The sequence below is a fragment of the Leptonychotes weddellii genome, chromosome 1 (genome assembly GCF_054177405.1).
Source record: "Leptonychotes weddellii isolate Sample4059 chromosome 1, ASM5417740v2, whole genome shotgun sequence".
Taxonomy (NCBI): Eukaryota; Metazoa; Chordata; class Mammalia; order Carnivora; family Phocidae; genus Leptonychotes; species Leptonychotes weddellii.
Genome location: NC_138369.1, coordinates 85,896,844 through 85,921,249, shown reverse-complemented (window position 1 = coordinate 85,921,249; position 24,406 = coordinate 85,896,844). Strand labels below are relative to the sequence as shown.

The following is a 24,406-nucleotide window of genomic DNA, read 5'->3' as shown; positions in this document are numbered from 1 at the left end:
ACTGAGGAAAATTGTTCTTTTTCTTAAGTGTTTATGATTTGCTTATTTAATCTTTGTCCCCCTTTTCAGGCTTCTTGGCTTTTTTTGGCTCAGTACTGGATTTTCAGAGTGAGGCAGACCCAATTTTCTATGGGGCTGATATTTCACCAGTGGTGAGTTCATTCAGATTCTGGGTCATTTACATTTCAAGTCTGCAATTTGATCTGATTACCACTGGTTGAAAAGAAACACTAAAAGCTTTATTATGTGGAATGAACTGGATAACTCATCCCAAGGGCTGGGGTAAGATTGGGAGAAATTGGGAGTCTGGAGGGTAGTTGCTTTCTTTTTATTTTTTAGCAGTGGAATATCATGGAAGAGTTTCACAAACATCATTTTTCAAAGAACAGCTGAAAAAAGCTTGAAATTTTTGCTAAAGAACCAAGGAGGGAGAACGGCCTCGTGCCAGGGCGAAGGGAAGAAAGAATGGGAGGAGAACAAAAAAGGAAAGGCTGAGATATGCTTAAGAAGAGGAAAGGGGTACAATATTGTGCTTCCAATAATTTCTCCTTTCCTAAATGGTATAAAGGGTACCTGAAAAAAAACTTCTAGAACTGATAAAGGAGTTTGCTACAGTGCCCAGATACAGTATAAAATATACAAAAATCAGTAATTTCTCTAAGTTTACCTATTAGAAGACATGGTAAGGAAAACACAGTATCCCATCCCCCGTGTCAACAAAAGACATAAAACAGCTAAGAATTAAGCCTATGAAGGGCGCCTGGGTGGCTCAGTCGTTAAGTGTCTGCCTTCAGCTCAGGTCATGATCCCAGGGTCCTGGGATCCAGCCCCACATCCCTACATTGGGCTTCCTGCTCCGCGGGAAGCCTGCTTCTCCCTCTCCCACTCCCCCTGCTTGTGTTCCCTCTCTTGCTGTGTCTCTCCCTGTCAAATAAATATATAAAATCTTTCAAAAAAGAAAAAGAATTAAGCCTATTAAGAAATGTACAAAACATACATGATGAAAACTATAACATTTTACTGACGGGTGCAAAGAAAAAACTGAGTAAGTGGAGAGACATTGTTTTAGTCAGGGTTCTATCAGTGAAGCAAACCCATTATGAGTGATGGAGAGTAAGGGATTTATTTTTTTTTTAAAGATTTTATTTATTTATTTGTGAGAGAGAATGAGAGACAGAGACCACGAGAGGGAGGAGGGTCAGAGGGAGAAGCAGACTCCCCGCTGAGCAGGGAGCCCGATGTGGCACTCGATCCCGGGACTCCAGTCGCTTAACCGACTGAGCCACCCAGGCGCCCGAGGGTAAGGGATTTATTAAAGAGTTAGACCTTACCACTATGGGAACCAGTTGAGAAATCAATGTAAGGCAGTTGTTTTTGCATCTGGCACTGGCCTTGTGCCCACAGAGTTGGCAAATGGTAAAGAAAGATGATCTTAAGTGGGGGGAAGAGCAGGGAAAGACTGGAAGTTGTGTTTTCCACTCATCACCTCCAACCTCAATGATGCAGGTGACTTGCAGGACAAGCTGGCACCCTTTCCCATGGTGAGCCTGGCACATGAACTTGACCCAGATTCAGAGAGCTGAGGGAGGAAGTGTGGCAGTAACTGGAAGAGCTGTAGGCCCAGCTGGTGCTTCATTTCTTCCCTTCAAATCTTGTCTATATTCCTTCTGTGGCCAACCCTCACCAGAACCATGTAGGGGAGGAAAGTGTGAGAAGTATAGGTCCAGCTTAGCTAAGTTGACCCTGTATAAAGCAACCATACATACCATGGCTCTGGATAATAATAATAATAATGTAATAGTCAACACATAGCATGTGCTCCATGTTAGACACTTTTCTAAGAGTTTTTCATTTGTTAACTCATTTTAAACTTCACTTACAACTATCTGAAGTAAGTATGATTATTAGCCTCATTTTATAAATGAGGAAACTGAGCTTTAAGAGGTTATTAACTTGTCCGTGGTCACAGAGCTTACAAGTGGCAAAGCCATCATTCAAACCCAAATGGTCTGGAAAGACTGCACTTTTTAAAATGTCGAAGCTTCCCAGATTAATGTACTTTAATATAATCTCAATTAAAATCCTAATGTGTGAATATTGAGAATTTGTGAGTTTTTCTGCAGGGTATCTTGAAGAGTGAACATGTGACTACCCATTATAAAACTTTAGTAACTGAAATACAGAAATTATATTTCATAATATGAAATTATGGAAACACCGTATTTTTTAAGAATCAACAAAGAATCAAAGATAGCCCTGAACAGAGTTTAAACACATACACCTAGAGAAAAAGAGATAGAACTTGACAAATGCACTCTCAGATAACTGGCTTCTGGGTAAGAATCCAGTGAGACCTCATCTCCCTGCATTACACTGTGACTGACATTGAAAGAGGGGAGGCACCATCAGTCAGTTTCATACTTTCTCACGGCCATCCTTGTGAACCTGCCATGTCAGCACTTTTTTCCCCATGTACCTGGGTACTGTCCTGGGCAGTCCCATGTACCTGGGTACTGTCCCATCATTTATCCAACCATTTTTAGATAATAAGTCTCTCAAGTCACATTCAGTCATAAAAGTAGGAGTGGTGAGGAGCAGAAAATTCTGGCAGGCATCTGACAGGAACTCTGAGCCTGCTCCCCCTCGCTGTCACAGATGTTTAAAACTGACTCTTTGTCGTACAAGGGTTTTCTGGATGCTACTCTAAGAGTCCCCTGTTGGGCCCCTTCCACTGCAGAGCTTCTTATGGGCTAATTTTTTACCTCCCACATTAGCCTCTTTCTCCCTTTTCTTGTGACTTCCTGGTTAAGATGTAAGGTGACCAACCACCCTGATTTACCTGGGACTGAGGGTTTTCCCAGGATATGAGACTTTCAGCACTAAAGTTGGGATAGTCCTGGACAAATCAGGAGGGTTGGTCACTGTAGAAGGTTCCAATTAAATAACACCTCTGCACCACCATGCCTGTCCAAATCTGCCCCCTGAGAAATAAGCACTTTTGCCCCACTATTATTCCCCAAATGCAGCCTTTGCTGCCATGGGTCACTTTGGTTAATCTGTCCCCAGAGACTACTGGCAAGTGTCTTGAGCCATTCTAGTCCTCTGAGTCCCCAAATGCCAGGGAACCACATACCATGCTCCCAGGATGGCTCCCTAGAAGTCCCCAACTGGGCTTCAGATGAAGAGGAAGAGGTCCCAATTTGTCCCCTCAGGGTAGGTGTGGGACCTACTACTCTCTCTAAAAAGCCCCCTCTCTTGGCTTTTTCATTGTCAGTTATTTTAGACCTTTTTCTATGGGTTGGCTAAGGGCCCCACTCTGGTGTTTGTCGCTCTTTTGCTAGTGCTGCTGAGGCACTTGGGAATGTGGGAGCACTTGCCACCCATTTGTTTTTGTCACAACCTCTTTAGACCTTAGACAAAAATATAACAGAAAAAATTAAGAGTTTTAATATCATGTTTCATAAACCCATTAACCACAAAAAAGAAAATATTAGGGCAAGAGAGAATGAAAATAGCTGATTTGATACATAGAAATGTTAAATCAAAAATTATATGTCAAAAATCATATACAAATTTAAAAGTTAAATGACAACCAGCAATATATTTCCAATAAAATAACAAGAGGCTGATAAACATAATTATATTTTTAAAAGTTTACAAATAATAATCTAGAGTCCACATATCACCACTTGCACCCCACCTCTCCTGTCCTAGCCTCTCTTGACCAATTTCTTGGCCTAGAAGCATAGGAATTTAGGATAGTGGATGTCTCCCTTACCTCCTTATGTTCTTTTCATCACCAATAGTCAGAATGATCCTTTAAACATGTAAACAAGATCATGTCATTGCTCTGTCTGAACTTTCTTTATGGCTTTCCATTACATATAAAATGAAATTCAAAGTCCTTACATAGTGTGGGACAGAAGGGTCAGGCTATCAGGTGCTGGCTACATTTCTGACCTTATTTACAACCTACCCCTCTGTGAGAGGAGGGACTTTATTTATGACTATCACTCAGCACTTACAACTGTGCTGAGCACAGGGCAGGCATTCACTAAATTTTTGTTGAATGTATAATTTAATGGATGGATGACTGGAAGAAAACACCAGTAACATAAGGAGTTTATTTAAAGAAAGGATTCATCACTGACTAGTTGATAAGGGCACTCTCATGTATTGCTTAAAGAAATATAAATTTAGAAACATTTTTGGGAACTAATTTGGAAATAAGAATGTCAAATATATGAAGCTCATATCACTTTAAGATTTAGTAGTTTCAACTTCAGAAATCCAGAATACGACCTCTCAATTGATTTAGGTAAAAGGAGTTCATTATAGCATTATTAATCATAATGAAAAATTGGGAACAACCTAAATGTCCAACAATATGGGAAAAGGTTAACCCATTTTTATTTACTCACATGATGGAATATTATATAGATATTAAAATGGATTCCAAATAAATTTTTACTTCTAGGTAATTCTTAAGAAAATTTACATGCTATAATGCTCATTTTAAAAATGCAAAATTTTAGATATCATATGATTGTAATTTTTAAAAATTATGCATAAATGAAAGATTGAAGGAAATCATTACAATGTTAACTATAGTTAATTTTGGTTGGTGGGATAAATTTTCTTCTTTATACTTTTTAAATTTCAAATTTTCGTATGTGTAGAATCAGGAAAATATATAAAAATTAATTTTAAAAATTATTGCGATTGCCAGAGAAACTACTGATCACTGAATGCTTGTGGTCCTTAACACTTCCATAGACAGGTGTAGGGCAGTAGATTGATGAACATGAATCAAAGGTGCATAAAATTAAATTCATTTCCTTAAAAAACAAGGCCAGAGAATGATATGACAGGATTTAATGTACTCCTATGGTCAACTGTGCATAAAAAGGAACTTCCTTTATTTTTTATATCTGGTCCCATATTACTCTACCTTCTTGCAAGCCTCTTGATGGTAGAAAATATTTGATTTGCTAGGTGAATTGTCTCCATCTCACCCAATTTAAAATACTATATTTTGGATAATTATTCTGTGTTATTCCATCCTTTCCTTATCTGGTTTATGTAAATCTGGGGGCATGTTTCATGAGTTATCTCTAGAAATGTTTCATTTCATCCTTGTCAGCCCTAGTTACAGGATCTCACTTTATCTGGCCATTTGCCATATCTGCCACAATGTCTTTGCCTCTTAGTGACTGGGGTCCTGCTCTGTGAAGGGAGGGAAGCTGGTCTCACCTAGGGTTAGGGGCAGTGTTTGCAGCTGATGTTTATAACAGCTAGCTTTTATTGAGCACATACCATGTGAAAGGGCATTGTCCTAAGAACTTGAGGTGTACTAGCTTGTGTAATTCTCATACCAGCACTGTGACATAGATACAGATAAGGAAACTGAGGCTCATAGAGACTAAGTGCCTTGCCCAGAGACTGTAAAGTCAAAGTTAGAATGTTCATGAACCTTGCCGCTGCCCCTCATTGTCAGCTCCTCACATTGCAGCCTACTCAGTTGACCCCAGGTCTCCTTGGGATCCCTTCCTCAAGCTTCCAGAACACTTGGCTACTTTTCCACAGGCTAGTGGAGTGGTCAGGCTCTATGAAGTTCTAGATGCCTGCACCTTAATTCTCCAACCATTGCTGCATTACCTTGCCCAGGCTGGATTGGAGGCAGGAATGACAGGCTGGCAGTTTTCCCAGAGTCCTCACAGAGAAAAGATAATTTGTCCCCTTGACTTTAGTTTTCCAGAGCCTGCTCTCTTGCAGCCTTCCAGGAGACTTGCTTTCTCACCAATTCTGTTCCTCTAGCCTCTGTATGAGCTTTTTCCTTCTGAGTTTTGTCCTTTCTCCTCCTTTTCTGATCTTCAAACTTTAGATCTTGATGTGTGAAAATTCAGCTATGGGATATTTGAGAAAACCATTGAAAAGTTAGGTTATTAGGAGAAAAAAAGACTCACTAGGAAAAAAGTTCAAACAAGTTTTCTTAACTTCAGATATTATTTCAGTTTGTTGCTTTTCTCTATTGGTCTTTACAGTGAATTGCTGAAGAGGGGGGAAAAACACCTGCATTGTACAGAAAAGACACTGGGTGGTATTTGACAAAATTACCCTTCTCCTTATCCTCATTAACCCTAACAGATCCATGCTAGCTTGGCCATCCCCACCATCATGTCTTAGTCAGCTGTTCTGCTTTCCTCCTGCCAATACACTCAGGAGCTGTTAGTATCTAAGTTCAGTCATTCACGTCGACATTGGGAAAGCTCTTGGACTTCAAAGGACCCTTACTTAAACTTCACAATGGTGAAAGTAAAACCTTAAACATCAAAACTGACATCTTAGCTATAATTAGGTTGTGTGTGACAAGAGTGGGAGAAAGGACTCAGAGAGGAAGCCTATAGAGAGCGTCAGCATTTTGTCCAAAATACCCTCTTCTTTCTATTATGAATGTTATTGCACAAAGGGAATGTTGTGTTACCTGCACAGAAAATTACTTGCAGTTTAATTTATCTATAGGAATCACAAGGCTAATGATAACAAGTCTTAGTTGATATCTTTCACTTTGTCTACACATATAGATTCTAGGTTATGTTTTCCTCATGCAGGGGGAATAATCAACATTCCCTTTTTATATCAAAGCATTCAGACTCACATTATAACTCTATTCTCCTTCTAAAGCTCAAGGCTGCTATTTCTACTTCGAGATTAAGATCTATACAGTATGTTTGGATCACACCTCCCACCACCTAGAGCAATTGGAGTGGCAAGATTATAAGACACAATGAATGTAGACTACCAGTTTGGGGTTTACTGCCTTGTAAGACTCCCCCAGAGTATGGCAGAGCAAGGAAGAAGGAAGTCCAATTTGTCATTTGGGTTACTTATAAGGTCTCTTGGAAAGGCTTGAGGTAATGGGAAAGTGCTCTTTCTTCTGTTTTGTATTTGCCATGATGTCTACTTCCATTCTGTCCTGCTAACCTCAGAATCATAGAAAATCCAAAGTTGGTCATGTCCAGAGTAGTTGCATCATAGCCTGGTAGAAACTGCCTTTTAGCCCTTCAGTTTTGGTAGACAGTCACCGTTCCCTTCTCCTCCTATGTTCACTGCCACAAAGCACCCCCAAACTGCAGCTGAACATGATCCTCATCCTCAGTTAGACTTATAGCTGATGATAAGTAGCCCATAGAATTCTATTCTATAATTAAATACATTTTTTCCAGTTTGGAAATATAATAAGGTGAATAAAAGGGAACAAAGAAGCAAACAAAACCCGCAGAATGTGCTTATGATAGAAGAAAAATAAACAAAAGAATCACTTTTCACTCAGGTATTGTTACCATAATAATTTTTTAAGATTTATTTAATTAATTAAATAATTTTAGAGAGAGATCAAGAAGGAGGAGGGGGAGAGGGAGAGGGGACGAGAGAATCTCAAGCAGACTCTGAGCTGAGCTTGCAGCCCCACGTGGGGCTCAATCGCACAACCCTGAGATCATGACCTAAACTGAAACCAACAGTCAGGTGCTAAACCAATTGAGCCACCCAGGTGCCCCTACCATAATAATTTTAATCAAAACAATCTTGCCTTAAAATTGAGTCAACAGAGGGGCACCTGGGTGGCTCAGTCGTTAAGCGTCTGCCTTCGGCTCAGGTCATGATCCCACAGTCCTGGGATCAAGCCCCGCATCGGGCTTCCCGCTCGGCGGGAGGCCTGCTTCTCCCTCTCCCACTCCCCCTGCTTGTGTTCCCTCTCTCGCTGTCTCTCTCTGTCAAATAAATAAATAAAATCTTTAAAAAAAAAAATTGAGTCAACAGACAGTCCATATCCCTGTGAAATTCATTTCTTTCTCGTTTTAAAAGGTTAGGGATGCCTGGGTGGCTCAGTTGGTTAAGCATCTGACTCTTAGTTTCCTCTCAGGTCATGATCTCAGGGTCCTGAGATTGAGCCCCTCATTGGGCTCTGTGCTTAACATGGGGTCTGTTTGTACCTCTCCCTCTGCTTCTACCCCCGCTCTCTATCTCTCTCTCATTCCCTCTCTCGAATGAATATATAAATAATCTTAAAAAAATAGAAAAATAAAAGGCTCAACTAAGGGGAGGAACAATCCTTCAAGAAATCTTGTCTGTCCTAGGCACAAAATTCTAGAAATTGGAAGTTCACCTAAGTTAGTCTTCAATGGTCTTCTCCCTTCTTCCTCCTTTGAATATTGTCATGTACTTGATTCCTTAAGTTACTGAAAATAAAGAAAATTCCCCTCTTATCATTGGTTTGCTGAGGGATATTTTAATATGTGAATCATGAAGTTAAGAAAAGAAAACCCCTCTTTAAAAGATATTTCTTCTCTGATGTACATCATTTTAAGATCCTGCCCATCTCAGGGCCTATTTCTGACCCTGCTTTAGACTTCTGCATTGGCAAAGGCATTTAGGGCAGGTTGCGGATATCTGCCAGTGGATCAGAGCTGGTTCATTGCAAAGACGCAAGCTAACGGTGGTGGTGGTGGTGGTGATGATGAAGTTTTTGCTTGTTAAAATAGTCCTTGAGGGCAAAGGATAGGAGTAGACAGTTCAAAGAAAAGCAAATATAAATACCTCTTAAGTCACACATACACCAATTCTCAGCACCATTCATAATGAGAGAAACACATATTACTCAGATATGCTATTTTTCACCCAGTAGATTGACAAAGATCAGATATTCTGATAGTATTCTGTGTTAGGGAACATGTTGGAAACAGGTACTCAGAGTTGGTGCTGGGATTTGGCAAAAACTAACAAAACTGCCAGTGCTTATAAGTGTTAACCTGTAAGTTCCACTTCCAGTAAATTTATCCTGTAAATATACTCAAATACCTGCAAAGTGAGAGATACAAAAGATTATTTATTGCAGAGTTGTTTGTAATAGCTTTATTGGAAACAATCTTAAATGTTTATTAATAGGTTACTGGTTATATAAATTATAGTACATCTTTATATTGGCATACTAAGTAACCTTAAGAACACTGAGAAAATATATATAGGTACAATAATAATCTCTAAATATAAGTGTAAAGAATAAAGTACTGAAAGGAGGCTACCATTTGCATAGAATAGTTGGAGAGGTCTATGTATATGTATCACATTTTCTTATAGCAGCAAAAAATAACTCTTGAAAGACTTACAGGAAGCTGATAATATGTCTTGCCCCTACAGAGGGGAACTGGAGGGCTGGGGGGTAGGAAGGGAGTGACATTTTTCACTATATTTCTATCTATATGCATACACGCACAAGTTATTTTTTGTGTGTCCTACAAAAAAATAATCTATTTAAAACTTAAACACACTTTTGTTTGTAAGTAGAAACACTTTTATTTTTAAGTAACCATGAGCTGTTTTTACTCACAACACTTCTGATACCAAATGTGTGGTATTTTCCCAGTACCAACAAATTCTCCGACTCTCCAGCCATCAACTGGGTATTCTACAGTTCAATTCAATTCTGAACTACCCAAAGTTAGTACAGACCCCACAGACTAGGGGCTTATTTCCACAAGACTACCCCCATTTCAGATACCATTTGCAACTCCCACGCTACCATACTTCTGACCAACTGGCTAAAAATTGAGGGTTCCCATGACTCTCTCCTCACGTTTGCTAATTTACTAGAACAGCTCACAGAACTCAGGAAAACACTTTACTTACAATTACCGGTTTATTATAAAAGTTGCAACTCAGGAACCACCAAATGGAGGAGATGCATAGGTCAAGTTATGGGGAGGGAGAGTGTGTAGAGTTTTCATGTCTTCTCTGGGCCTGCCACCCTCTCTGCACTTCAATGTGTTCCTCAACCTGGAGGCTGTTGAAACCCCATTGTTGGGGGGTTAGAATGGGAGTTCCACTATGTAAGCACTGTTGATTAAATCATCGGCCTTTGTGATTAACTTAATCACTGGCTCTTCTCTCTGGTAGGTCAGGCGGTGGGGCTGAAAGTTCCAACCCTCTAATCATGCCATGGATTTTCTAGCAAACAGCTCCCATCCTGAAGCTATCTAGGGGTCCCCAGCCAGCAAGTTGTCTCATTAGAATATAAGAGACATTGTTATTCTAGAGATTCCAAGGATCTTAGGAGCTGTGTGCTAGGAACCAGGGACAAAGACCAAACATTTATGTCTGTGTTATATTATAAATATATAAATGTATCTATATCTGTAGCATCACAATAACACTATATCACTTTACAGAGGATGTGGCAGATCATATTTTCCAAAGATATCTACATCAATACATTACAGGCCGCAAGCTCTTCTTACAATATGATGCTGACAGTCCACATAAATCTGAGTGGGCCTGTGACCATGTGGAGGTAACTATTTGAATTTCATGGTTAAGTCATAAAAGCTGATATAGCTGCCCCAACTCTCTTCCTCTCCAGCGATGCTTGCCCTTGCAATCCAGCTACCTTGTTGTAAGGAAGTCAAGTAGCCTCATTGACTGAAGGGTTTTCTGAAGGTGTTCCCACCCCAGATCCAAATGAGGTCCCCGCTGACAGCCAGCATCAACCTCCAGGCTTGGGAATGAGTGAGCCAGCCTCCGGACTCCTGTAGTCTTCAGCCGTCCTAGATGGTGGTGACTGGAGCAGAGGCAAACTGCCCCCTCCCAGCTCTGCCCAAAGTGCAGATTTATAAGCAAAGTAAATGACACATTGTTGCAGGCCACTCAGTTTTGGGAATGGTTTGTTGTTATACAGCAATGAATGAATAAAACGGGAAATTGTTGAAAGTTTTTGAGAAGACCTCTGGGGTACTTTCACGAAATAAAGGCAGGGATACAGCTGGATGTCAGGCACAGCTAGAATCAGATTGGTCACTTCCACAATTCTCTCTCTCTGTATTAGTTTTCTCCCTATCTATTGGTCATTGCTGCTTCTCTTTTCCAGGGTATCATTTTTGCAGGTCATGTGGCTTCATTTACATGGTATGCTTTCCCAATTCCCAGTTCATAGCTTGGTGCCCTGAGAAGAACTCAGGCTCTTTTCTTAGTTACAGGTTTCATAGCCTGTGAAAAAACTTAGATTAATCAAATGTGCCTAAGGGGAGGGCCCTATAACATTTGGCCCCTCAGGGCTCCTCTGGAGAATTAGGGCCTTTTTCTGAGAAGAGAAAATTGTAAAAGTCCTCACTTTTGACTTTGGGAAAACTCAGGAAAATGATAAATTTCTTTGAGTGTGAGTTTATATCTCAGAAAGACTCCAAGAAAAATACAGATCTAATTTTATGATAGATATCAGTGGCAAATAGGATTAGCTGAACAGGACTTCGTATAACCATACCATCTTGGATTATTCCTATAAAAGTCATCAAGATTGATTGATTAGGGAGCTAGCAGTGTCCTAATGGTAAATCGAAAGGGAGATTGTGAAGGGCAAATTCCGCCAGTGTGGCTTTATACTTAAACTAATTTTGTGGAGCCTCACTACGTTATAGTTGTTAGGAACCCGGATTCTGGAGTCAGACTGTGCTGCTAACCGTGGCTCCAGCTCTGGCATCTCTACACCATCCAGGAAGTTCTCTCTCTGTGCCTCAGTTTTATCATCTGAACATTGGCTCTAATAGCATTTCCTGCCATACAGAGTTCTTTTGAGTTTTAATAAATTATGCATAGTGTCTGGCACAAGAGAAGTCCTCAGTAAATAATGACTGTTGCTTTTCTGTACCAGACAGTGGATTTGATAGACTGTGGAATTTATGCTAAAATAAACCTTTGTCACTGGAACTTATGGCCAAATTAAGTTCATACAGCATGAGCAAGTCCTGGCCAAAAGTTAGACACGAATGGGAAACCCTTTCTATTGCTAACCTGTTGGTCCCTGTCTTCCATCTATATTTGAAAGGGGCAGCAATGTTATGGATATGGTAGCACTCAGCATCAGTTCCCACCTCCTCCATGTGCGCCTAGAGTCACTGCAGAGGCTGACATACTAAATCCTACCTTTCCTAAACTTCCACAGAGCTGGTGTTCTGGATGCAAATAAGACTCCTCAATCGAATGCACTTACACAGAGTCCTTAAGGTGAATGTGAGATGAGTGCCATCTTCCTGTTGCTTTGGATCTTTCTACTGGCAAACATGGTTGTGAAGACTTTGGGTTTTTCTGGAGCAGAAGTCCAGTGTCTGATCACTAGATCAGTGTGTGTTGAAAGGCAGCTGTGCTGGGAAGGGAAGTGGCTGCAGCTTCCTGGTCCCTGGATCACAGAACTGGCAGTGAGTTTTGAGGTGACCCAACCCGAAAGTCATCTTCTGAAGTCCCATGTCTCTGAATATGTCAGAGGTAGCAGTTCTCTTGGCAAGCGTGTTGTATGATGTTGGCTGGGAGTCGTTTCTGTATCTTACTCCTCTAGTCTCTCCGACACCTACATAAGCACCCAGTTTCCTGCATTGTATATTTTTAAGCTCTTTTTCTTACAGACAAACTATGCCTGATTCAGACAGGAAGCCACAGAAGTTGTCTTCCCTGCTGCTGTCCTCTTATTTTTTTCAACTTATTCAGTATGACCTTGCTGAGCTTCCCTTTATAATGGAGAACGAGAAAACGAGGGCAGACTGAGTGTTGGACTTCTGATAAAAAAAAATGATTCCTCAAAAACTAACAAGTTCATCATGTGCACGGGGGTAAAGTCATTCTTCTGCTGTAGCACCATTATGGAGGTCCGTGGAGTCATATAGTAAGAGTATCTGGGGCGCCTGGGTGGCTCAGTTGGTTAAGCGACTGTCTTCGGCTCAGATCATGATCCTGGAGTCCCCAGATCGAGTCCCGCATCGGGTTCCCTGCTCAGCGGGGGGTCTGTTTCTCCCTCTGACCCTCTTCCCTCTTGTGCTGTCTCTCATTCTCTCTCTCAAATAAATAAATAAAATTAAAAAAAAAAAAAGAGTATCTGGAGTAGGCTTTGGCATGATCACCCCTTAAAAATTTTCAGTTGACTTTACAAGTTATTGTTAGATGTTTCCACTTAAGCAGAAAGATTCAGATCTGTTTTATTCTTTTTTGCTATGCCATCTTGAAAAAATGACTTTTTAATACTTCTCATTCTTCATCAACACTAGCACTGGGTTCTCAAAGTTGTTCTCAGTCCCCTTATTCTTTTTGCCTTTCTCTATAGAGCCTAAAAAGCCATATACTCTCTGCCTTCCCTTTTCTTGCCCTAGCAAGAGTCATATGATCTAGTTTTAGAGAACTCTGCCTGGTGTAGCTTCTAAAAAGCTTTTGTTTTCCTTATAAAGGAACACTAACAAAGGCTAGTGTGGTTTCCTTCTACCTTGAAAATAAATATGTTATCTGGTGCCATAGCAGTCATTTTGTGAACATGATGTGACAGGCCAACTCACCAAAGATAGCAGAGGGAAAAGACAAAAGTCTAAATCTTTGATGACACCATTGGGCCTCTTTATCTGCCCTAAACTTCTTAACCCTGGGCTTCTCCTTAAGTGAGGATAATAAACCCCTATTTGTTTAAATTAGTGTTTTTAGGGTATTCTATTTCTTGCAGCCTCATTCCTACATAATATGTTATTTATACCTCCTGGGGTTTTTTTGAGGATCCGATAAGATAACTGGTGTGAAAGTACTTTGAAAAACTATAAAAAGAGAACCAGTTTTAAAGTCTTATTTTTAAAAGAATCAGATGTTTTCTGAGTAGCTCAAGGTAGAGGAAGTTTCAGTGAAATGATAAATGATTGAAATAAATATGCCACATATTCCTTTCAACAACTCAGATGAAGGCTTGCTTCTCTCTTAAATTATTAATAACCCCATTTAGTACTTTCAAAGTGCTTTGGCATCATTTGATATTTAAGCCTCAGAATTTCCCTAGCAGATTATAAAATCTCATTTTACAAGGAAAGAAGTGAAAACAAGGTTTTTCAAAGACTTTCTCAGGGACGTATGCCTGTGGAAGACTCAGAATTAAAAATCAAAGAATCTAACAGTCCAATGTGTAATTGGCTTTCTCATGTAAGTTTGATATGCAAGGTGTGACACAGCCCATGGAAGCCCTAAGCATTTAAAGTTACATCTTATATGTATACTCAAAATAAAGTCCAGCTAACTTATGAGACTTCTTATACTTGAGAATAAAATGACTTTATATACATTAGAAGAGGGCAAGGAAAGAATACCTTTTACCAGTAATGAACTTAAGTCTACTTGTATACTACCGTAAACTGCATAATAGTTTTGTGTCTCCCCCCGCCCAGAACCACCCCCTGAAAATTCATATGTTGAAACCTAATCCTCAATCTGATGGTATTAGAAGGTGGGACCTTTGGGGGGTGATTAAGTCATCAGTGCTCAACCTAACAGGACTAGTGTCCTTACAAAAGAGATCCCAGAGAGCTTCCTTGCCTCTTCTACCAGGTGAGGACATAGCTAGAAGCTGTCTGTGAAACAGGAAGTGGATTCTCATGGGACATCAAATCTGCTGGCACCTTGATTTTCGGCTTCCTAGCCTCAAACTATGAGAAATAAATTTCTGTTGTTTATAGGCCACCCAATCTGTGGTAATTTGTTATAGCTGCCCAAATTGACTAAGACACACACCAAGAGCCTTATCCAATCCTGACATAAAATAAATTAGGTCAAATTACTTTATTATTTTCTTGATGTGCATTGTTATAAGCACTAAAATGGTTCTTTTGATTACTACATATTGGGGAAAAAAAAAGGGGGCAAAATAAAGCCAGATTTCTAAGCAGGAAATGAGTTCATGCTCACCCTTAAAAATGGAAACAAAGAATAGTGATTAAAAGTTCATTCAGACGTGTGGTAGTCAGAATCTTCGTCCACCTTCAACCCAAGAAAGTGTTCTGGCAACTTTAATCATATTTTTTTCTGATGAAAGAGAAATTTCACTTCTAATTAGTGGTGTTATTTTTGAGATTAAGTTTATGTGTTTCATGGCCTTTTATCAAAATTCTGACTTAGTAAGATTTGTGTGATAAGAGATCAAAGAGGGGAAAAAGAAGAAAGAGCTCCAACAGAAATACAAAAAGTTCTTAAATTAAATCTATATTTTCACTATCATTATTTTCAAATCCAGAGATGGATAATAAAGGGATTTCCTGTCCCTGTTCTACTGCTTTCTAGCTGTAGGACTTTGGACAAGTGCCTTTCCTCTGCACTTAATTTCCTCTTACTGTAAATGAGCACAATGATAGTACCTACTTCATTGGGAGAATGAGCTGATTTTATGAATTGGTATGGTAATAGTAATGTTAGCTATTATTATTATCTGTAAAAACCATAAAGCAATGGGCAAAACTATGAAATGGGCTCATAAGACAAATACTATAAAAATTGTCTGAACTTCTAGCCTGGGTGGAGTGGTAGTGAGGGTGGAATTGATTTCCAGGACAGCACTGCTGCATCTCCTCACTTTGGGAGTTTAAATTAATATTATTTAGATCTGTTCTCTTGACTTGTTAACAAGCCTCTTGCAGGACCTCTGTCAAATACACTTTGTAAAATGCTAAGGAGCAGATTGTTGAGAGGTGGCAAAGAGCACATATTGGTCCAGTTCTGCCATCTTCAAGGGCAATAATAGTTACTGGAGGCATGGGGGCATGGTTGAATCTGAAGAATGAAGAGGGTGGTGTTCAGCAAGAAACAGACATGTTCCTGAATAGAAATCCACTGGTAATGGAATAAAATTATAAAAAATTATTGAGGAATTATTACTTGTCACAATAAGAAGGCTGCCCAGAAATGTGCTTTCCAGAAAGCTAGAATAGTAGAATTACAACATGCCCTCTGGATTTCTTGCTGATACTTAGGAATTTTTAGGAATAGTACACACCTTGGGAGAATGAGAATTCTGTGAGATGTTTAAATCTTTGTTACCTGGTGATTTAAGGCTGTTGCATATGTACATTTTGTTTGTTAACCACCCCTTCTGCAATAGTTTTATACTAATAAGAATAGGGGTCAAGGGCACCTGGGTGGCTCAGTCAGTTAAGCGTCTGCCTTCAGCTCAGGTCATGATCTCAGGATCCTGGGATCAAGCCCCACACTGGGGGGGGGTCCCTGCTCAGGGGGAGCCTGCTTCTCCCTCTCCCTCTGCCACTCCCCCTGCTTGTGATCTCTCTCTCTCTCTCAAATTAAAAAAAAAAAGAATAAGGGTGTAAAGTTATAATCTTGCCAATTTTATATAACAGATATTCCCAAGGTGTAGTGAAGTTGGAATTGGGGGAGGGATAGGAAACTGAGGCCAGAGAAAGCAAGTGCCTGAAACTAGAATAATTAAATGGGGTGACCTTCAGGGAAAAAATGTGCATAGACATAACCATCAGGCCAATTCCGGCTTAAGATATTGTTATGGCCGGGAACACCTAGCACGGGATTTGACCCTTCACCCTCAGGGCACCAAGTGTTCTCAGCGTCCCAAAAGTACCTTGCCTGTTTCCTGTCTGCTTCCCAGCTGGCTCAGCCTCTCCTGACTAATTTGGGCTGAAAGGGGAAATAAGATGAAAGAAGGGTGAGAGAGAGTAGACAGGGGAAAGACAGAATCTAATGAGGAATACAGAAAGAATGAAGGAAAATTAAAGAGAAAGCAAACAAAGGTAGAAAATGAGATAACATATGGGGAAGAAAGAAAAGAAAACCTGAGGATGGGACAAGCATGGAATCACCAAGATGTCTACTAGACAGCTGAGACAGGAGGGTTGAGCTACAACCGAATGCATAAAAGGAGGAAGGGTACGTTGTATCTGGAGGAGCTTCCTCAGGGTAGAGGAGTTAGGGAGATAGGAGAAAAGAAAGGATAGAGGATAAGAAAACCCTATTTGTTATCTCAGATATCTGGATAATAATCATCTTTATGTTTGTTGTGTCAACGCTCTTAGTGGCAATGTGGACAGAACCACGTCGAATATTATTTCAAAACAGCAATATACCTTTCCATGAGGCAGAGTGTATGACGGGGAGGGGGGAATCAGATAAATAAAGGAGGAGGAAGGGAGGAGGCCAGTCCTTTGAGACACTGCAGACAGAAGCTGAAGCTGAACCCTTGGGGATGGAAGTGATGCAATGCCTGGGAGAATGAGCAGGATGTTTATTGTCTTTTTGTAGGCTTAAAAAAAGAGAAAGAAAAAATTAAGGCACTAGCTACATGCAACTGTTTCTTAAAGAACAACACATTGGCATCCAATTTATCCATGAGTGGGTTAATTAGTAGCACCTCGAGGTTTTGCATGTGTGATATTATTTACCTGTTATTTCACTATGTATTTTATTTTATTTTGTTATGTTAATCACCATACATTTACATCATTAGTTTTTGATGCAGTGTTCCATGATTCATTGTTTGCCATGTATTTTTTTTTTCTAAAGATTTATTTATTCATTTGAGAGAGCGAGAATGAGAGAGAGTACATGAGAGTGGGGAGGGTCAGAGGGAGAAGCAGGCTCCTCGCCGGGCAGGGAGCCCGATGCGGGACTTGATCCTGGGACTCCAGGATCACGACCTGAGCCGAAGGCAGTTGCTTAACCAACTGAGCCACCCAGGTGCCCTGCCATGTATTTTTAAATCAGACTTCAGCACTTTTTCATTTGTGTATTAGATCCTTTCACTTTTTGACATGAGGCATTTATTGTTGTATCAATACATCCATCTATCCAAGGCATCTCTTGGATCAGTAGTTCTCAAACTTTAGTGAGCATCAGAATCATCTGGAGGACTTGTTAAACACAGATTTCTGGGTCTCACCCCACCAGAGTTTCATATGCAGTGGTCTGGGGTGGAAGAATCTTCATTTCTAACAAGTATCCAGCTGATGCTAATGCTGCTGGTCCAGACCTTGCTTTGAGAATCACAGTATTTGACAAATAATAGTGTTCCTATTATGTGAAATTACTATTACTGTAGAGATATTGAAATACAAGATTGTATTTCAAGGTTGGAATTTTTAAAGTTTAGAAAACTTTGTCAGAAGCACTACTATGCAAAATTATCAATTATATTGTCATATGAATGGTAAAATGAAAGAGTTTTGTGATGTTCTGTAGGGAAAGCTTCTGAATTTGTCACTTTCTCTGATTAGATGACTCATTTGAAGGTCTAGCCTTCCCAGTGCAGTTTCTTCAGTTTTAAAACCTCAAACTTAAAAGTTGTGGAGGAAAATTTCTCTTCTTCACAGGATTCCATCTTGGCCCAGAGGGAAGGACACATTCACCAACACTTCTGTCCTTTTGGAATTGTCCTGGCCAGGAAGCTTGTGCCCCTCCCTCTACCCTCTTCGGACAGAGCATGATACCTATTAAGCCATATTGGACGCTGAAGGACTATACTCTTAACAGAGGAGGAGACCACTTTTCTTTCTTTCTCTTACCCCCTGAGCTTTCAGGTGCAAATGAGCCCACCTCCACTTCTGTGGCAATGCAGTAAGCCCTCCTGGGTAGCATCCTTCCATAGGCAGCACTCCCAACTGGAAAAAGTGCCCAGGGTAGGCTTGTCTTTGCAGCTGGCTGGTTCAGTGGACACACAGTCTTATCTGCAGCCTGGACACAGCCCCATTGTGAATGTGCAGATTCTAGATCTAAGAAAATTTCAGATCTAAGCTGCATTCTCCAATATGCTTTAGCAGAAGCACTGCTAAGCCATTATTACAGTTGGTTATATGTTTTTTTAAGTATTTACTTCATCAGTCAGCACCCTGGAGGAGAGCAGGAGAAAATTTTAGACCCAAAATACCTCTAAAATATGGGCTGGGAAACAAGTATATACATAAGATGGGCACTTGGGCAGTATAAGGAAACCTAGGGAGACTGAGAATCTTAGTGTAGGACTTGGTGGCTAGCTTAGGCTGGGGCAGCTCATAATGGCTTATAACATATCCACAGCTGGTACATTAGACACAAGGATGCTCAGAAGCAGAGTTCCAGTTAGAGAGCTCCACCTCACAACAGGTGGTATTCACTATTTGAGGTCCTTTTATCCATTTATTTGAGAGAGAGAGGGTGGGAGCAAGCAGTCAAAGGGAGAGGGAGAGAATCTCAAGCAGTCTCCCCACTGAGCACAGAGCCTGACAGGGGACTCAATCTCACAACCCATGAAATCATGACCTGAGCTGAAATCAAGAGTCAGTTGCTTTACTGACTGAGCCACCCAGGTGTCTGCCCCTCCCCCTAATTGAGGCCATTTTAGACATTTGTGGAAAGCATGATTATTGCTTTCATGGCATCTTTTTTCTCCATATAGTGCTTATCAGCCAGGTCTGCAAATTAAGTTTCTTATGGGGGCACCGGGTACTACTGTGTTCATTCTGTCCTCTAGTTTTTCAGGATCAGGCCTCAGTAGCAGCTCTAGATCAATTGCTCCAAATTCTGACTTCTTTACTTTGTTTTAAACTACATCGAGCCAAATAATTTCTGGGGCTCATGAGGCTACTGCAGAGGGTCTGGAAACACCCCATCGCTACCTCTAAATTGGCTCTGAACTGGGAATGTCTGGAATTCTGCTCATGGGTGGGGATTTCAGAAACTCTAACTATGGTTTTAACCACATAAGGGTAGTGGAATAGAGAAAGAGGAATATCGACCTTCTCCTATAGTGACTATGTCACATTTTTAAGTGGAAGTAGAGGGCAAAACAAAACCAGCCTTATTATGAACCAAAGGCTAAGGAGGAACAATTTTGAGATTTTCACCTAGAACGCTTTCATTAGTAGTTTTGTTTTCTTAGTGACATGTCAAGGAAAGAAAACTCTTTGGAAAAAAGTTTGGTCTTGCAATCAGAGCATCAATGAGGAAAAGTGAAAGCAAAATGAAGGTATATATATTGAGCCAGAGGTGAAGTAAGATTGAATTCTCTATAAAAAATGGGACTAGGAGAAAGGGAAATATTTTAGTTGTTACTCAATCAAGGACTTTGGGGAGCTCAAGAGAACATGTAAAATAAGTAAGATGGAGATCGCTTAACTGGATTAACTCAATGAGAGCTCACATAGAGAACACTGTTAAGAGAAACTCTTGGGGTACCTGGTGGCTCGGTTGGTTAAACATCTGACTCTTGGTTTTGGCTCAGGTCATGATCTCAGGGTCATGATCCCAGCGTGTCAGGATTAAGCCCTGCATCAGGATCTGTTCTCAGCAAGGACCCTGCTTGAGATTCTCTGCCTCTCCCTCTGCCCCTCCCCCAGCTCATGCACTCTTTCTCTCAAATAAATGAACGAATGAATGAATGAATGAATGAATAGAAACTCTTCCCTTCCCTTTCCTTTTTCACTTCTTCTTATTATTATTATTTAAAAATTTTTATCATAGAAATTTTCTAACATACACAAGAGAGAATAATATGATGAACCTTCATGTGCTCATCTGTCAGCTCCAACATTATCATCATATGACCATTCTTGTTTTATTTGTACCTCTCCAATCCTCCCCTGAATCCTAGTACCTGCTGGATTATTTTAAAGTTAGTTTCATACATCATGTGATTTCATCTGTATTACCTTAAAGAAATAAAGATTAAAAAAATAAAATGTAACCACAATATTATTTCACATCTAAAAGTATTAATAACAACTCTTGGACCTAATAAATGATTATAGCAAGGTAGTAGGATATAATATAAATATATAAAAGTCTATTGCTTTTTTATATACAAAGGACAAATGGAATTTGAAATAAAAAGCACAATATCACTCACATTAATATCTGAAGAAATGAAATACTCAGGTATAAATCTAACAAAATATGTATAAGTTCTATATGAGAAAACCTATCAAAAATCTGATGAATAAAATCAAAGGAGAACTAAATAAATGAAGAGATATTCCATGTTCATGGGTAAGAATACTCAATGTTGTCAATATTTCAGTTCTTTCCAACTTGGTCTATAGATTGAATATAATCCCAGTCAAAATCCCAGTAAGTTATATTATGGATACCGACAAACTAATTCTAAAATTTATAAGGAGAGGGAAAGATTCAGAATAACCAATACTATATTGAAAGAGAAGAACAAATTTGGAGGACTGACACTACCCAACTTCAAGGCTTATTATAAAGCTACTGTATTAAGACAGAGCGGTATTGGTGAAAAAATAGAAAAATAAATCAATGGTATAGAACAGAGAGCCCAGAAATAAATCCCCATAAGTATAATCAACTGATCTTTGACAAAGGAGCAAAAGCAATACAATGGAGCAAAGATAGTCTCTTCAAAAATGGTGCTGGAAAAAATGGACATCTATATGCAAAAAGGAAAAAAAAAGAAAAAAAGAATTTAGGCACAGATCTTACACCATTAACAAAAATTAATCCAAAATGAATCAGAGACCTAAGTGTAAGACACAAAAATATTAAACTCATAGAAGATAACATAGAAGACCTGGAGTCTTTGGGTATATTGATGCTTTTTTAGATACAACACTAAGGCACAATCCATGAAAGAAATAAATGACAATCTCAGTTCCCTTAAAATTAAAATCTGCCCTGTGAAAGACAATGTCAAAATAATAAGAAGACAAGCTGCAGACTGGGAGAAAATATTTGCAAAAGACACATATGATAAAGAACTGTTATCTAAAATATACAAAGAAGTCTTAAATTCAACAATAAAAAAATGAACAACCCAACTGAAAAAAAAAATGAGCACAAGATTTGAACAGACACCACATCGAAGAAGAGATACCAATGGGAAATAAGCATATGGAAAGATGCTAACATCATATGTCATCAGGGAAATACAAATTAAAACAACAATGAGATACCACTATACATCTAGTAGAATGGCCAAAATCTGGAACACTGACAACATCAAATGCTGGTAAGGATGTAGAGCAACAGGAATTCTCATTCATTGCTGATGGAAATGCAAAATGGTATGGCTACTTTGGAAGACAGGTTGACAATGTTTTACAAAATTAAAACTACTCTTTTCATATGATCCAGGAATTGGAGTTGAAAACTATGTCCACACAAAAACCTGGGCATAGATGCTTATAGAAGCTTTATTCATAATTGCCTAAATTTGGAAGAAACTATGATGTTCTTCAGTAAGTGAATGGACAAATAAACTGCGGTACATCCAGACGATGAAATATTATTCAGTACTAAAAATAAATGAGCTATCAAACAATGAAAAGACATGGAAAACATTAAATACATGTTACTAAGTGAAAGAAAATAATATGAAAAGGCTACATACTGTATGATTCTAACTATATGACAATCTGGAAAAAGCGAAACTATGAAGATATAAAGATTAGTTGTTGCCAGGGTTGGGTGGAGGGAGTGAGAAGATGAATTTGCAGACACAGAGGTTTTTTAGGGCAGTGAAAATATTCTATGTGATATTATAATGATGGGTATATGTCATACATTTTTCCAAACCCATAGAATATACACCACCACAAGTGAAGCTTATGGACTTTGGGCGATTATGATGTGTCAAAGTAGGCTCATTCTTGGTAAAAAGTGTACCATTCTCATGAGTGATGCTCATGAGGAGACTATGCATATGTGTAGGCAAGGGGTATGAGGGAAATCTCTGTATCTTCCTCTTAATTTTCTTGTAAACCTAAAACTACTCCCCAAATTATCTTTAAAAATATTAATAATAACTCCTTCATATTATATATGTGCATATATATATAAATTTTGTGGAAATGCTGCACTGGTGCTTTCAGAAAAAATTGGACAACATATGATAAAAGGACTGGAAGATTAGCAGAGAATACATTAAACATTGTTTGATAAGTTTGAAGGTGACACAATCATTTTAGTTGGCAAACCTCCTATGGCTATGGTTTGGGGGAAGATGTCCGGGCAATTCATAGGGTTAGGACTCTGAACAAGGGTTTAGGGAAGATAAGGCACCATAAAAGGAACCCAGTAGTTTAAAAGAGATAATTTTCAGGCCAGGGTTGGCTGCTAGGCTGATGGAAGGTAACTTATTGGTAGAATTCTCCAACTTCGAATGAAGAAGGTGACTGGATATGTTTGAACAGTGAACACATTTCATTGATCCAGAACTCATTGATTTCATATGGGGGACCCTAGAATAATTGTCTTGTCTTAAAGGAAGAAGAGGTCAAGAACTCTAATCCAGCTACCAGTGCTACCCAGGAGGAAAAAAATGCAAACCCAGGAGGATTCATGGAAGAACAGAAGAGAATGGAACATTAGGGGATTATCAAACTGCTGTAAGAAAAGATGTTCTTAAGGAAGAATAGTTCTACCACTGATTATGTGGGAAAAATGTATTCAAGGATTGGAAAGTCCAAAAGCCAAGGAAAGGCAAGGTTTCAGGGAAAAGCACATTAAAAAAAGCATGATGCAGCAATCAGAAATAAAAAATTCATTTGAAAAAAATTTTATTGTGGAAATTTTCATCTCACACAAAAGTGGAGAGAATAATACAATATTCCCACTATGCAGCCCCAACAAACCATAAAATTGTTGCCATTCTTGTTTTAACTATTCCCTCACATGATTTTATGGTGGCGTATGTTAAAGATCCAGATGTTTATTATTTCACTAATAAATAATTAAGAGGTTTTCAACATACATGGGGGACAAATAAAGCTTTGGGTAAAATTGGAGGACTGGACTAGAGGTGTCCTCACTGCACATTTCATAGTTTTAAAAGAAGATAGTATTTTAAATGTTACTCTCTTATGGTGAGACAGTATATCCAAGTGAATTTCCCCCATTGGTTTAGGAAACACAGTGTGACAATGATGGCAATTTCTCCCTTGTGGGTTTAAATTCACTGGTAATGACCTTTGGACCGCATGCCCAGATTGATGTCTGTGTTGGTCAGCCTGACATCAAAATATTTTACCTATAACTTCACATGCCTGCCTGTCCCAATGATAAAACTCTCAGCAATGTTCTGTGGGTGATAACAAAAATATAGACCTGCATTGTACTATTTACAAAAATGGGGACAGATAATTTTGATCGGGATGATGCTCTAGTGGCACAGGAATTGCTTGCTTGTATTTTCTTAACTTACTAGAGTAAGTCTGGTGCTGTGATTCTCAGGCATCCTGGTCTTTGGCACACCAAAATGAATTTGTGCCTGGATTAATTCAACTTTGTAGTTGCTGAAGAAGCTATAGTCATCTCAGTGCCTCAAAGATGGCCTAAAATACCACAGCTGCCGGAGGAAATCTGGCCCTGTCAGAATGAGACCAATCCACTAAAATCAGAAAGTAGAAAAAAGGAAGTTAGCTTACAAGGGGAAGGGGAATTTGACTGAGAACCTTAGTGCTTTCTCTTACAACTTAATAATCAAAGAATTAATATTCAAATTTGGGATGCTCGTTGTTTTATGGCTTTTCATAAATGACTTTTCATCCTTTGGTGTGAAGTGGAGTTAAGGCAAATTTATAAGTTCTTATCCCTTCTCACAGGTTTTGGGGGC

The 24,406-nt window shown here is 39.3% G+C and overlaps 1 long non-coding RNA gene across 1 annotated transcript in view; it reads left to right on the top strand.

Moving 5' to 3' along the window:
- Positions 1-23,817, top strand: part of LOC145722840 (uncharacterized) — a 117,547-nt gene extending 93,730 nt beyond the window's left edge. Inside the window, exon 5 of the long non-coding RNA XR_014147413.1 lies at positions 23,059-23,817. This is a non-coding gene — a long non-coding RNA (uncharacterized LOC145722840). The remainder of the gene's footprint in view (positions 1-23,058) is intronic.
- The last annotated feature ends 589 nt before the right edge of the window (positions 23,818-24,406 follow it).